We start from the raw sequence: 15,772 nt of genomic DNA on the forward strand, positions 1-15,772 counted from the left end.
CTAAAAAGTAAGATTATTCAAATATGAAATGTAATTATATTAAAAGTTATCACTTCTATTTCCTGAGTTAAAGGAAACTATCCTTTGTTAAAAATTTGATTATATCACAAAATTATTTCATGTCAATAAATAAATTTCTGTGAGTACATCATAAAAATGTCATCACAACAAGCAATAATTTAATAGTTCCCACTGCACTAAAGCACCTGGTCCTCTTTGGCCCAGCTATTTATTCATCAAAATACTTTCTACCTTTTTACAATCCTGATACGGTTCCTTCTAAAAGAGTCAGCTCCAAGTGTTTGCTGAATTGCACTAGATTTCTAGAATAAAAACAATTCTTTCTGTGTGTGTGTGTGTGTGTGTTGTTGTGCAGGCATGTATGTTTGTGTCATACTTCTGACACTGAGTGAATATATTTTCAGCTCCATGGCAATGAATGCCACAGTTGCTAGCAAGTTGGCCTCCCCACAGTATGGAGGCCTGTGTCTCCTTTTCCCATTCCTTGAGGTCTCTAGTTATGGCCATGTAGTCAGAAACATTTACATTTTGTAGGTGAAGGCAGCTGAGGTTCAGTGGCATAATGGAAGTGACATTAATATCATTAAATGTCATAACTCTTGACAACCGGATGCAAATGAGCACCTTACTAGCAAGCAAGCAAAAAAAAAAAAAAAGAAGAAGAAGAAGAAGTCTCTGAATATGTCTTTTCTTTAAAGTAAAGTTCGTTGTTCAGTATTTGAAAAACTCTCCAGCCAAGATGGAAGCTGGGAATCTAATTTTGGTGACCTCAGACTGGTCCTCCAGGCACAAATTAGTCCTCTACTCCAGCTGTAATCATTTCAGTGTATGATGGAGAGCAGTTGTGATATTTAAAACTATGCAAATGCTCCTCTTCTTCATTCCTTTCCATTTAGATTTTTCCTTAATCTTTTATTTTTTCCTTCAATGCCGATGTGATTGACAGGCAGAGGGACACTACACACTGCCAGGCCTCAGCGCCCTCTCTTCCTTTGCTCAGAAACATAACAAAGGTGCTTTCAGACCTAAATGAGGCAAGTCCTAGCATCCCTTCCCTGTTGTCACAACAGATTTAGCAGAGCCCTCTGATGTGGTTCCCAGCTTTCTCATCTCCCTTGCCTTGTCAGGGGGTTGCCATCATTTAGAAAGGTACACGGTATTTTGAAAGGATTAGAGGATAAAACACAACTCAATCCTTCATAAAAGAGAGGCAGAGAGCGCGGAGAGGGAGAGAAATGTCAGATGTTGCAGAGCAATTGGACAAGAACGACGCGTGCAAAGGGAACCAGCAAAAGGAGCGCACTTCTGTTCTCTGAGGCAAAGGATGCAGAGATGGCATTTGACATCCCACAGAAGAGGCGTCTGGAATCAGGGACCTGGAAGTGGGTTATGACAATGTTGAAAGGAGACGGAATAAAGCAGAATCAAGAAATCGACGGACACTCTCATCCCGTCCTGTGTTGTTTCCAACACAGGAGAAAAACAGGTAAAATCCGTCACTTGAGCCAGCTTTGTAATGAAAGCATGAAAAATCAAGTGGTCCCTGCGGGGCAAAGCTGAGCGAGCTCCTCTTGGAGTCTGGCACAGACAAAACTCAGCTCTCTCTCTTCTGGATCCACAGGACCGTGGAAGCCAGAGTTTTGGGTGCCTGAGGGATCCGTTCAGCCTAGCCCTTCATTTTAAAGGTGAGCAATCAGCATCTCTGAGAGGCTGGGTGCCAGCACACAGACAGTTAATGTGCAAGGCCAGCTCCTGGTTAGGACTCCTTCCCCACCTCATTCCCAGGCATCTTGTCCTGCTCCAGCCTCAGCCCTTCTGAGGATGCACAGAGCACAGTCTCACTCCTGCCCTTGCTTTCATTCCTTCTCTCATCCCACCAGCATTATAACAGAGAAACACGTTCTTCCTTCTCAGGGTAATTATTAACAAAGCAAGTCATGCATAAAAATTCATGGATCTTATAATACAAACAGTCACAAACCTATTAATAGATTTCAAAGCAGTCAGGCACTGAAGACCTATACAATTGATGTTTCCTCAAACAGTACTTATTTGGATACATTTGTATGTATTTTTAGTATTTAAAAATATACAGTTTCAGGAAGGAAAGACAAAAAGGGGAATGCCCTGATTAAATACGGGAAAATATCAATAGCGAATGTGTTATTATAGGTGTTAGTGAGGCAGTGCTTACTCCAAACCAAAGGAAAACTAATATTGACCAAATTAGTTCATGAATTTAAAGAACTTCAAATTGATCTAAACTTGATGCACTTAGCATTCAAATTGCAGTGTTCAGGCACTCTGTTGTGTAAATGAAAATGTTATTTAACTTGCTGTTCTAGACTCATAAGCTAGTGAGCATGTCTTATTTTACTGAGAAGACTGCATGAGAGGAGAGAATTCAAGGGGAAGCTAAACTGTTTCAATTTCAAAAGCCACTTCTAGGTGCTGGCTTGGTGTTGGACACATCAGTATGAATTTATGTTTAGGTGAATATATGTGTACAGATGGACAGATGCGGAGACAATTACAGATGTGTGTGTGTGTGCATGTGTGTGAGACAGGATACACTGAGAAGGTGTGGAATCACTGACAGCCCAGTAGCAGTAAGCACATTAGCACCCAGACTGCTTTCTAAATACCAAAATCTCCAAGAGAAAAAATCAAGACTCCTTGTAAAGAAACAACTGATTTTAGGGCCAGGCAAGAAAAATACAAGCTGAACCTGGAGTAAATAAGTGCTCAAAACAGGTGGCACGTCTGAAAGACTCAAGAACTAACCTAAAAGTTCTTCCAGTGTTGAAAGCTGGATTCAGTTGAACCACTGTATTGCATTATAACCCCAAGATTAAAAGTCATATCCAGGAAGCCATGCCAATATACATAAATGACTAAAATAATAAATAAGTGGAGTAGAAGAGAAAAATATTCCTTACAGAAAAATTCCAATTAATAGAGAAGGAATGAGGGACATAAAAATTCACCACTGGCACACCACAGTAATAATTGCTACAGGCAAGATTCATCGATGAAGGCTAAAATTCATGGGATATACTTTAAGGAAAAAGGACATTTGCATGTTTTCAAATTATCTCCTCCACCATATTTATTAATGACTGTGGTTTGAACAAATATCCACAAATTATATGATACTTCTTCTTCCTGGCAGAGGAGGTTGATTCTTCTCCTCTTGGGTGTAGGCTGAACCTAGTGACTGACTTTCATACGCTATGAGTATGGAAAGGAAAAAATAGTAAATTTTCAGTGGAAAAATCTGGAAGACTCCACCCTAACCAAGTGATCAAGGTTATATGCTGCAAGGAGAAGGCCACACCACCTCTGATATTCTTCCCCCAAATCCATATTATCATGCTGGTCATGAGACAATATTAATGTATTTATTTGCTACTATTGCTGTAATAAGGAACATATATTAAACCACTTGCACAACAGAAATTTATTTCTCCCAGTTCTGGAGGCTGGATGTCCAAGATCAAAATGTTGGCAGGGTAGGTTTCTCCTGAGGCCTCTCTCCTCAGTACGTAGATGACCCATCTTCTCGCTGTGTCCTCACAAGGTCATCCCTGTGTGTCTGTGTCCTAATCTCCTCTTCTTATAAGGACACCTGCCATATGGGATTAGGGCTCTCTCTAATGAGCTCATTTTATCTTAATCACCTCTTCTAAGGTCCTCCCTCCAAATATAGTCACATTCTCTGCAGTGAGAGATAGGATTTCAACATATGAATTTGAGGGCACACAATTCTCCCCATAATAATGAGATAAACACAAATGGAGAAACATTCTGCAGAATACCGCACCAGTACCCTTCCCAAGTGTGCAGATCATGAAATGGACAGATTGAAGAGACATGAGGACTAAATGTAACGTGGGATCTGGGTTGATGCTGGAACCAAAAAACAGTATCAGTTGGAAAACCTGGGAAAATCTATATAAACTCTACAGTTCAGTTAATAGTATTAAATGAAGTTTAGTTACTTTGTGTTTACTAACTGCACCCCTGTCATCAAGATATTAATACTGGGGAAGCTGAGTGAAAGGTACAGGGAGCTATTTGTACTACCTTTGTAATTCTTCTGAAAATCTAAAATTATTTTAAAATAAAAAGCTAAAAATAAAAGTTAACTCTATCTTAAAAATCACCTAACTTTACTTGAGAGTCAAAAAGATTAAAACAAAACCTAAGAGAAATTCAGTTGATAGTTTATATTTTCTTTTTAAGTGTTTTCTATATAAAAATTCTGTCTCTTTAATGACTTTTAAGTCCTCCTAAATTTTTGATTTCTTAGTTTGAAAGTGAGTTATTCATTCTCTTAATTCTCCTGGCCTTTCATTCCTTCACGCATTCAGGCTGCAGTCTTCAAGCATTTATTCAAGCATGTATTAAGTACGTGCTATGCACTTTGCATAAAAAGTGATTAGAACATGCTCTAATCATTGAGGTACATGTGAATGGGTGTACCATCTGGGGCACACATGGATGGTGAGGGTGGCAATCTGAAAACGCCTCATTACTGTAATGCAATTAGAGATGTAGAGAACAGGAGGTGTCCAGGCAAAGAGGAGGAAATGCCTTACTCGGCCTGGAGAAAAGGCGTAAGAGTTCCCAACAAAAGCAGCATAAAAATAAGGTCATACAGAGTACAAGGAAGTGGGTGAAATGATTCAGTGGGGAAAGAGAATTGTGCATGTAAAAAACAGGCAGTATTACATATATACAATGGAATTACTCAGCCATAAAAAGAAACGAAATTGAGTTATTTGCAGTGAGGTGGATGGACCTAGAGAGTGTCATACAGAGTGAAGTAAGTGAGAAAGAGAAAAACAAATATTGCATGCTAACACATATATATAGAATTAAAAAAAAAAAGGTTCTGAAGAGCCTAGGGGCAGGGCAGGAATAAAGACACAGACGTAGAGAATGGACTTGAGGACACGGGGAGGGGGAAGGGTAAGCTGGGACGAAGTAAGAGAGTGGCATGGACATATATACACTACCAAACGTAAAATAGATAACTAGTGGGAAGCAGCCGCATAGCACAGGGAGATCAGCTCAGTGCTTTGTGACCTCCTAGAGGGGTGGGATAGGGAGGGTGGGAGGGAGACGTAAGAGGGAGGGGATATGGGGATATATGTATACGTATAGCTGATTCTCTTTGTTATACAGCAGAAAATAACACACCATTGTAAAGCAATTACACTCCAATAAAGATGTTAAAAAAAAAAAAAAAAAAACAGGCAGTATTTTCTGGTAGATAATTGTCAGGAACTACAAACAACTTGGTATTATTTGGGAACAGAATTTTTTTTTTTTTTTTTTTTTTTTTTTTTTTTGCGGTACACAGGCCTCTCACTGTTGTGGCCTCTCCTGCTGCGGAACACAGGCTCGGGACGTGCAGGCTCAGTGGCCATGGCTCACGGGCCCAGCCGCTCCGCGGCATGTGGGATCTTCCCGGACCGGGGCACGAACCCGTGTCCCCTGCATTGGCAGGCAGACTCTCAACCACTGCGCCGCCAGGGAAGCCCTGGAACAGAATTTTTGAGTGGCGAAACTGGGGGAGATGAGGATGGGTAAAAAGGTAGGTGGACAGAGGAGTGAAATTCTAACAGGTGTCTCTATAGCCATGGGTGGCATCAGGAAGAGCTCTAATCTTATGACTAGTCATGTGTCTGCAAACTTGGGGTGGCAATGTGCCCTGTGACCTCAATTTTTGATCTAAGAAAAGTTATTAATTTTCAGTTTGCTTGGATTTTTCTTATAAGGACTAGAGGACAACTTCCAAATTCTTTACATGTTGGAGCTGAAATCAAAGTAGGCGTGCTTTCAGGTTAATGTATGTTGACCTTGAAGGGCCTTGGGGGGTATCTGAGGGGCACCTGGGAATGCAGAATCCATGCCCAGGGTCTTCAGCATGGACATGAAGCCCTGAAGACTTACATGCCCAGGAAACATACTTACATGCCCAGAAAAAGGAGGGTCTGGGCCCAGGGTTGAGAGGCGTTGGATGTAGACTTGGAGGTAACCAGTCAAGAGAAAGCTTGGAGAGCCGGGGAGTGACTAAGAGTGTTAAATACTGAAGAGATCAAGTGATTCAGGCTCAGAAAAGTGTCCCTGGATTCGAAAAAAACTTTTTTAAATTCAAGAAGTGGTTTTATTTTACCAAAACACCCAATACGATAAATATGTTCATTCTGATAAGTGTTTGAGGGATAACAACATCAAAGTCTCCAAAGCTGTAGGAAACTGATGTTTAAGCCTAACTCAACTTGGCAATAACTCTTTACAATACAAATCCAACAAGGCAGTCAAATGCAAATGCAGAGCTCTCCATCAGAGACAGAGATACCCTCTATTTCAAGAGTATTTATAAACACGGTGACACAAAGAACATGCGTGTACATATGCAAATGGGCAGGAAGTCTGTGAAATGGACAGAAAGCTTCAATTTGAATAAGAATGTGCATGAATATGTTTTCAAAGAAGACATGCAAAGACAAAACTGAGTGAAAGATGGAACGTAAATGAGAAGTTTTACTGAAAGTCTCAGTAAATAAAGACGTACTTTCCCTTCCTCCACGGACAGAAGCCGGAGCCCCAGGTTACAATTGTTCTTCTTCCCTGAAGTTCACATTTTAAAGAATATTAAAAAGGAAAATAAAGTAACTGCATTTGAGCCCCTATGAGAGCTCTTTCCTCCCATGAGGTCTTCCTGTGTTTTAATTAAATAAGTTTGAGCTATCATTAAACTGGTAGTAACTGCAAGAATAAGTTCCCAAGGCGCCCACTGAACAAGAAAGCCATCTGAATGTCTCTAAAACTTATGAGATGCTGACTGCCTGGCATGGGGTTCAGCATGGATTTGGAAGCCCCTCTGCTTTAAAATAAACTTGGTGACAGTTCAATCAGTTATACAATTAGAAAATTATTGAATAGAACACCTGGCATGAATGTTTGAAAGTACAGACACGTGTAGGTATCAATCTTATCAATTTCTTTTTGTATTTTGATAAATCTTTAAACTGATGAACTGAGCCAGAATACTTACTTATACCCAAGTGTTACAAGTTTATGAACAAATCATAGTTTATATTTTTCTATGGGGTTTAAATAATTCAAATGTGACCTCTTGGTGCTAAGACAGGTCAGTATCATCCATGATCACATGATGAAATCAGTGAGTCAGTGTGAAATTACTTTGTGTTTTCTGCTTATCCCCAAAACACTAATTCATAGCTCCAATGAGACAGATTAAGATTTATTTACAAAACAGACTCACAGACTTAAAGAACAAACTTATGGTTACCAGGGGCAGCGGGAGTGGGGGAGGGAAGGTGGGGGGAGGGATAGTTAGGGAGTCTGGGATTGACATGTACATACTGCTATATTTAGAATAGATAACCAACAAGGGCCTACTGTAAAACAAATACAATTAAAAATAAAATAAAAAATTTAAAAAGACTTCCCCAAGTCCAGTTACAGAGTTTAAAAAGATTAGAAATTGCAAATCTTTTACATATAGTTGTTATAACAAACGAGACTGAAATGTTACTAACAATTTTAAGTTACCGTCCCCCAGCACAGGTCTGTCTGCTGTCACAGGAAAGAGTGGCTTGTTCAGAAATGTTTTATGCAGAGGTGCACTTTGTGTGACCTGTGGGTGGAGGTCAGACCTTTGCAAACAAGTTGAAAGGAGAGCTTCTACACATTCACTCAGCAATTGGGGAATGTATTTCCTGTGAGACCTGAACAAGACAAAATTTCCTTTATGCCTGTAGAGTGCCTCGTTCCAAATGGCGAAGAGTGGGCTGGATTATTTAATTCCAAAGAAAATGAAATTTAGACAAATTTGTGACTTACAATTTGAGAATGTAGATTTTTCTGCCTCTGATTTATTTTACTATAAATGGGGTTTGAAATTATCTTCTATTTTCCCTTTTCCTAAAGAAAGGGAGCCATCTCGAATATGGCTCCACGTAAATTATGTGATTCCCTTTTCAAGCCACCTGGAGGAAAGATGCTTGCCTGTATCACAGATGACTACATTGGAGGGAGCAAAGTGTTACCTAAGCAACTAGGCTTTACAACATGGAGGGTTTAGTGCCAAGATAGCTAGCCTGGGGACATGGCGAGGGAGTTATTAAAATCAGCTCAAGGGCTAGCAGGAAGACTCTGAAGAGGGTACATTGTCCAGAAGGAGAACTGAAGGCAGGTGGGTTTCTACTGTGCCTGGTGGCTGCAATTACTGAATGGCAGCCTAGAGCGAGCCAGGGGCATCCATCAAAGCCACAGCCACTCACTTCCTGGAACAAGTTGTAATGTCTGTTTATCATAGAGATTAATTCCCCAATGGAGGGAACAAAGGCAAGTATCAAAATAGAGCAAATTTTTTTGACACTAGGAAGTGAAGCAAGGGACTAACCTCTTCTCAATCCCATCTTTGTTAAAATAAACTCTCGCCTTGCAGCTCATTCCGATGTCAGTCAAACCCCACACATTAGCACCAAACAGCATCCGTCACTAAAGCCACAAAAGAAATAGAGCAGGACATAGAAGGAGAAGGGATTCCAGGTGACCTCCCATTAGAATAGAAACTGAGCTGCCCTTTGAGCGGGACAGAGGCACGGGGCGCATTTGGGAAAGGAATCAACCCGTGGGGTTGGTGGTGTCTTGTTTCGTTTTGTTTGTTTGTTGTTCCTTAATTAGTAGTCACTGTGATAGCCTCATGTGTGAGTAAATGCTGGGGTCTTCTCTAAAAGCTAATAACTATTTTAAAAAGAGTATGGATGTTCTTCATTCTTTTATTTTCCTGGGTCACACCACAACTGTGCTCTTCCTAGAATCAAGTTTTCCAAAATTACTTTTTTCCAAAAAATTTTTTTAATTTCCAAAAAATTACATTTTTTCCAAAATTACTAGATGCAAAATTTACATCTAGTAACTTTCCTTCAAAAGTATCCCATCTGTTCTAACAGTGATTACTGTGGTAGGGGAGGGGGAAGTGTGGAGTAAACCTCATCACAGGTTAAATTTAGATTTACAGATGAAAGATGCACGAGAGATGCTTTCCAGCTCTCACTTGTCTATGTTCTGGGTCTTATGCAGCACCAGCTAAGACCATTTATTTATCCACGGAAAGCGTAAGGGAAGCACGGGACAGTTACCTAGAAACAGGACATTTGGAAAGAAAGGATGAGCTTTTACTGAAAGAACTTATGAGGAAAGAAGCTCCCCTCTTGGCATCACAAGGCAAAGCACATTCTGTGTTTACTCCAGCTGCTGTAGTCTTTGTGGGTCTCTTGCCCTTGACAGCCTAGGAATAAAACTGAATGAATTGTCTAACAGAGTCCCAAGTACAATAATAAAACACTTTGGCAAACCTGGACTCATTTGGCTTCTGTGATCTCAAGACCACGGACTACTTTACCACGGTGCCTAGCTCTCCATGATGAAGCTGATTGCCTTATATGAACTCATCCTCTCTCAGGAAGGTTGTGTTTCATGTCTGGCCACTCAGCTATCTTCTTGCTTTCCCCCGTTCGTTCTAAATAGAGTGAGCCATGATATCATATGAACTTGAAGCTGCAGTGAATGGAGTGCTTGTTCTATGTGTTTCCCAAGAAGTGACACTTAATGAAGCAGGCGGGGTGGTGGGGAGTTGTTGGAATCCACCCTAAGACAATTATGTATGACCAGCATTACACCAAAGATAACCAAGAGGGCTGTCTCAAGGCCACTCAAGGTTACCATCAACCTGTGGGATCCACCAACCACAGGTCTGGGGGACCAGCATTTACTACGTTGGGATCAGGGCTGCCAGCCTGGGCAGATGGCTCACCTCCACCACTGGTCAACCCCACTTATCTAAGGCTGTGAATGTTCAAATATGCAAACTGGTGCGATCAGTCTCACAGTTGTGTTTATCAGATTCTAAGACATCAGGGTATGGGAGGAACATCCTGGTTGTTACAATGTTTTTTTTTTTCTTCAATGTTCATGATTTTATATTAATTATATTGTTAAACAAAGAATAAGGCCACAAATGCATTGTGCCATTTGTTCCTATCCTCGTCCACTTGTGTTGAAGATGTTTGCAATGTAGAGTTGAAAATTAACTCTGCACCTTGACAGCCCAGACCCCAGGATCAGGGCCTTTGCTCTATAGGAAAAGGAGGGAAGAGGAAGCCCACATGCAACTCCTCTCCCTACCAACCTTCCCGGGTACCCATTTATTCCCATGCCTGCAAGACACAACCTTGAGCCAAAGGCGATTTTGTGGAGAGATGATCTTGCACACTTCCAGAAAGAGAGGGCCCAGTTGTGAGAACTGCCGACCCCTCCTCTCTGCACCAGGGATGCCAGCAAAGGGCTCTTCCATCTCCATTTGTGTCGGCCTTTGGCCATTTCCAGCCAGGAGAGAGAGACCAAAGCCCTTGCGGATTTAAATGAGCTGCAGCAACTTGAAGACAGCCTTTGAGTTAGAACAGAATCGTATGCTCCAATCCACCCACCTGGCCCTTTGGGTCACATCGGGACAGCACTCTCTCTCTAAAACACCTCTGCTGACCCTTCAGAGGAATGAGGTGACTCCCGCCTGGCTATCCCTTTTGCTGAATTTCCATCCTTTTTCTACTGGTCCATTGCGGACGGTTTATGGTACTTGAAAAGAAACAATAAATGTGCCTATGAAATGCCAATTAGTGATCTAAAAAGACACGAGTACTGGGGACCACAATGATTCAGGAGGAGTGTCAAGCATTTTGAAACCCCAGATCTGTTGTTTGGAGAGAAATACGTGATCACACACACTCTCTTCCATGTTCTCGGCACTAATTCTACGAAGCCTTGAGACTCCCAGAGCCTGTGGGGATCGTGGAGTCCTGCTCTGGGCTTCTATCTCAAAGATGGATGCAACCAAATGGAATGGGTGGCCTCAAAGGGGTGGGAACAGTTGCTAACAGGGCCAGACATTGCCGAGCTCAGAAGGAAGTGAGAGAAACACGCAAACAGTAAGTCACCAACCCGACAGGGTTTCAAGAAGGTCTGCTAGACCAACATACTCCCATCAAGATAAGCACAAAGGGATAGAACAACAGCATCGATTTTTCCTCTCTTGGCCCAACATTTGTTTGGAGGAAAGGTCCTAAGATTAAAGAGAGATGGGTTAATGGGAGGAATGGGTTTGGGATGGTGTGAACGGGAACTTTCCGAGTAAATGGGGGAAGGAACCAAGACACACAATTCGATGGAATTATCTGGAGGAGGGATTGGAATCCACCCTGACTTCATGCCCACGTGCCCTTGGGGAACACCTCCGGGGCCCAAGTGATGCTGAGCCTCCTGGGAAAAGTACGTGCGCATACACACACACACACACACTCACGACGCACACATGCTCTCACACCCATACCCACTTGCAGAGATGTATCATGAGCTCTGAAGGGCTCTGACACCCTGACAGGTGTCAGCTATCACCTGGTCTCCGTTGCCTCAACCTCAACAAAGGTAACAAACAACAAGGCTCGGGAACTCGAGGCATGCCCAAGGCCATTTGTCCCGAAGATGGGGTGTCTGCCGAGCTAATTGTGAAGCATCCTTGTAAGTGACTCTGTCTCTGGGCACTGCTGCTTTGATATCTCACAGGAAACAAACACCTTGAGCTATGCACAGACTCGAGATCACCATCCAGCATCCTCCTAATCTCCACCTCTCCTGGGGGGACCAGACTCGACCTTCAGTGAATACAAGTCAAAGTTGAATCGAGTTCAACAACAGGTAATTGCCAGTGATTAAAAAGAGATCTTGGTATCTAGGTGATTGTCAGTGTCTTAAGGATCATTATTTTTTTAAGAGAAACTTAATGGCTCGTGCCCTTTGAAGAGCTCTGTATTCATAAATCATCTCACTTTCCCAAACTGAAACAACTCCTTACTTCCCACTAATTCCAAAACTGCATTCTGGGTTGGTAGTTAGCTTTCAAGCTGTCCAGACATTACTATAATTGAAAGTGAACTCGATTAAAGGGAAAACAGTCATGTCTGCTGGTGACCTGGTTCTGAGCTGCTCTGGGGACAAGAGAAAAGGAACACTGTCAACCAGGGAACATCTCCTGCTGGATAAACAGGCAGAACCCCAGACAGAACAGCAGTCTGCTGAGGAGGCAGTGAACGTTCTGATCTGAGGTGAGCCTTTCTGCAGGAGGAGAGCAGGCAGCAAATGGACCACAGTGATGGCAAAGATGGCTTTCCCTGTCCCCAGCAACCATAGGCGGGAAGACCCTAGAGCCTCCGTTCACAAGGAGAAAACTGAGGCACGGGGGGTGAGCAACTTACCATCAATAGCCCAGCTCATGACACAGGCCATATACGAATCCAGAGCTGAGGCACACAGCACACCTTCACGTGCAACAGAACAAGAATAAAAGAAAAAATGGACACGACCTTTGTGCAATAAATCTTCTGCATCGATTAGGAAAAATTTGTGCTGGAAACATAGAATATTAAAGCAACAAGGGGCATTAGAGATGGTCCAGTTCAAAGTTCCTTATCTAAATGGGGGATCCAGCAGGTTACATGCCTTGGGTCTGTAGACCCTGAGTCTGAGTGTCCCACCCCACACGGTGTGGCCCAGAATAGACCCTGGGACCAGGGCCAGGGGTTCATGAAGAGAGGTTGATCCTCACAAAAAAATGATAGCTGAAAACTTACTGCTGTGGATTAGAACCCTTCCTGAGTATTTCAGGAACACACGCTCCCCTACATGCTAGATCTAAGGAGAGTGATTTCACGCTATTTTGTGGCTAAAACAAGGACGGTGGCTCCACAGCTCTGTATGTTGGACACACAGATGTTCTCACCCAAACTTGCCAGTGTGAAAGTCAGCAGGTGCAATGGATCCAACGTCTCATTGATGCTTTGTATTAAAATAAGAGTTTCTGCGATGAAATACAATTAACATGAAATAGCTTCTGGCAATGCTCTCTCCCCACCGTCAGGTTGGGATATGTGCGTGCCTTCAGAAAAGGGAGTTAACTGCATGACAAACACCCTCTCTGTTTATTTATTAATGTTGATGGTTACAGAGAAGAATCATCACAGCCTTAAAGGAGACAGTATTCTAAATGAGGAAGGGACTCAATTGGACCAGAGAACGGCGTTTTTATTGTTTTTCTCCTCTAAACAAAGGTCTTTAATTCAGAAGTGTTATGGGAACTTAAGGCTATGTACTTGGAGTTTTGAAGTCATTATCAGAATGTCCATCACTGATCATTTCTGTGTGTCACTAAATAAAATACCAAACCAACAGCAACACAGACCCTGAGCTCCTGTTCACACCAAGAAGAGGCTCATGAAATAAAGGCAGGATTTTGTGATTTTGAGGGTGGACGTTTCTGAGCAGGTGTTGGTTTTTACACATACACTCACAAGTCTTCCTTCAGGAAATATATTTCATTTCATTGAATTTCAAATACATATTTGGTTTCCTGACTCAATGTCAGAAGCTAGAGACACAAAGGCAAGTAACAATGACCTCTGCACTCTGACCTCAAGGCCAGTCGCCTTTCTTGTATTCCCTGATTGGACCAAATAGCGGCTCTCCCATATCAAAGAGCAATTATCAAATATTTATTCGGCTTGAGGAAAACTTTTAAGCAATATCAAGATACAAATTTATATTGATTTAAACTTGAAACTTCTAAGATGTCTTCATGAAAAATATATGACATCTATATATGCTCATATGGACAATCTTCCTTATTTTTAACACTTCACCCTTGAGTGTGGTATATAGTTACAGGTTTATAAGGAGATGCAATTTACAAAAGCACTACAGTATGCCAGGCATTGAGGCAAAGAGTTTTCATAGCTCTTGTGGCACCTTGAGGAAGCATTTGGGAATGGGTACCAGCTGACAACCCACAAATCCTTCTGAGAGTTAGATTAAATCAGAACAGAGCATGGGCCTACCTGTAAGGGTATGGAAACTCTAAGCCATTTTTATTAATCTGCTGTCCTATAAAGAAGGAAGGGTGTTTGGAGGGGTTGAACCTCTTGCTGAAGGACATGAGCTGAGTAAGGAGCAGGTCTGGGATTTGATGCTAAGCTCTCTGCCCTAAAACTGACCCTCCACCTGTAGGTTACAGCATGAATTTGAAAGAACCCTTATAATCTGCTACTCTAAGCATCATGCAAAATGCCCAAAAGAAAGGGTGGGCAAAGCAGAACTAAAACAATCATAGAAATAGGTCTGGAGTAAGAATTCAGGTTGACTAGTCCTCAGATGCTCATCCCTCTCTGAAAACCTCCCTAGAGATGCAGTCAGTAACCTCTCTTCAAAGGTGTTAGCCATGATACATGGAAGTTGTCCCCCCATTACAAGGTGAAGAAAAAGGTGAGTCCTGCCTTATACCTCCGTAATCGTAAGTAGGTTCATCATAGACTGAGTGCCCAACACTGTCTGGGTCTTTCCTAATTATGTTCCAGAAAATTCTGGAACCTGTCCCTTGTCCAGGGAAGAATAATCCTAACACAGGGAGGAGAGGGTCTATAGTAGGACTACAGAGGGACAACTAAGAGGGAATCCAGAATAAGTAGGGGACTGAAGCACAGAGAGGGAGACTCAGCCATGAAAACCCAGAGGTGACCGGAGGCCTCTGGTTCAGCTCAGCAGCTGTGATGGCCAATTTTATTTGTCAACTTGGCTGGGCCACGATACCCAGATATTGGGTCAAACATATACCTATATGTCTCTGTGAAGGTTAAATCAATAGACTTTAAGTAAAGCAGATCATCTTCCACAATTGGTGGACCTTGTCCAATCAGGTGAAGACCCCATTAAAAAAAGACTAAGGTCCCCAAAAGAAGAAGGAATTCTACCTGCAGACTTGAACTGCAGCATTAACTCTTCCCTGCATCTCCAGCCTGCTGGCCTGCCCACACAGTGTGGATTATCCGCAAGTTAACCTATTATTCTCTTGCTCTCTCTCCTTCTCTCTCCATAGATAGGTAGAAATAGAAATATACACACACCTGCTGTGGGCTGTTTCTCTAGAGAACCCAACTGATAGAACAGCTGACAGTGAACTCAGATCGGGCAAGCAACTTTTGAGGCACAGGAGCACAAGGAGGTGCAGGCACGACTCTTGAATCTCAAGACCTTCATCACTAAAGGTGAACACACAGGGCTCACACAGGTGGTGTTGCGAGACCACCATCCAAGTCACCATGAGCATACACACATGCACAATGACATGTGCACACACGTCCCTTTCCCAGCCCTCCACGGGGATCTGGAGCAACTTACCCAAAGGTGAGTTTGGCAGGAAGTTGGGTGACCCGTGGGGCTCCTTCCCCTCCTCCTCTCTTGAGATCAGGGGTCAGCACATGCTGGCCTCTGCTCTTGGGGAGGCGATCTCAGGAGCTGTGAGCAGAGCTTCCGTCACCAGCTTGGTATTTCTGCCCAAGGTGGTGATTCAATGGCAGTGGGGCGTTCCTGCCACACACCTTGCCATGCTCTCTCATATCTCTGTCACTTCCACCTGAGCTCTTTATTCTTCATAACTGGATCAAACTTGAAAATGCGAAAATGTGATATCAACTAACTTCCTCAAAAAAATTCCTGTGGCCAGGACCAGGAACAGTGAGAAATGGGCAGGGGATGGACTTCCCAGAGGCAAAAAGGCCCTTGGACTGAATGAGGCTCCCTGGGGAGCCTTGGGCAGGAGGGAGGC

This window comes from Tursiops truncatus, chromosome 3 (assembly GCF_011762595.2).
Source record: "Tursiops truncatus isolate mTurTru1 chromosome 3, mTurTru1.mat.Y, whole genome shotgun sequence".
NCBI lineage: Eukaryota > Metazoa > Chordata > Mammalia > Artiodactyla > Delphinidae > Tursiops > Tursiops truncatus.